This window comes from Echinops telfairi, unplaced genomic scaffold, assembly GCF_000313985.2.
Source record: "Echinops telfairi isolate 266 unplaced genomic scaffold, ASM31398v2 ScPeMD7_2291;HRSCAF=2852, whole genome shotgun sequence".
Taxonomy (NCBI): domain Eukaryota; kingdom Metazoa; phylum Chordata; class Mammalia; order Afrosoricida; family Tenrecidae; genus Echinops; species Echinops telfairi.
This window is the reverse complement of record NW_022106189.1, coordinates 19947493-19948571: the sequence shown is the minus strand read 5'-3', so window position 1 is coordinate 19948571 and position 1079 is coordinate 19947493.

Genomic DNA, 1079 nt, shown 5'->3' with positions numbered 1-1079 from the left:
TTTACTAAAGTGGAGGCTCTCCTACTGTGGAATACCAGCTTTCCAGATTCCCTCTGTGCTAAGTTAGGGAACAGCGTCCTCGTCTCCACTCCATCAGCGTTAGCGTCCTACACATCTCCCGACAACGTGTCCAACGTACGTGAGATGAATCCTTTCCCTTCTTGCTCCTAAGGAGCTGTCATTCTGCCTGTACTTCCGACTCACAGCGACCCTCTACGACAGGGTCAAAGGTTCCACAGTTTCCAAGGCTGGACATTGTTGCAGGAACAGACAGCCCCATCTTTCTCCTGAGGAGCAGCGGGATCTGAACTGACAGCCTTGCAGCTAGCAGCCCAACCCTTAACCTTCTACACCGCAGGGGGGTTTCTTAAAAAGCTACAGCCCGGGAGTCTCAGGGAACAAGGCTGTCCTGCAGGAGGCTTCCACTTGGGACTGACTCAATGGCAGCTGGTTGGGGATTGGGTACGTGGCAGGATCTTTTCTATGTTCTCAGTGGAATTTTGTTTTAGTTTCTTGGGTCTTTCTCTTTGTTTTTGAACACCCCACCCCCACCTTCCACTCCCCCCACCCCCCAAACCACTACCCCCACTTTCCCGAGCCAGGATTGTTCATTCTAGACCTAGCATTTGAGCAAGGAGCCCAAGACTCCAGAAACGGCTTGACAGCACCGTTCCTGTTCAATTCTGGCCTTCCTTCTCCTTCTGGGATTGCACTGGACTTGTTCAGCCCCTCGGAGCCAATGCAGACTTTCCCTCCAGTTCTGCCAGCCCACACAAGCGTCTCCCCTCATTCCTCCCACCAGCTGACGTTCCCTGTCCCTGCCCGCATCCTTCACTCCACAGGCTGCTCAGCTGGCTCCAGTGCCCTCCTCCTGCCCCTGGCCCTTCACCCCACCACCTCCTCACCTTACCTGAACCCCACTTTCCCCCAGCAGGGTTTCCTTGAACACCACCCTGTGGCAAGGGCATGCGTGCCTCCTTCTGCCGTAAAGGGCTGCCATGCCTTAGACTCAACAGCGGTGGATACTGTTTACTGGGACAGCCATACAACTGACTACTACTCAGCAATCAGAAGGCAGG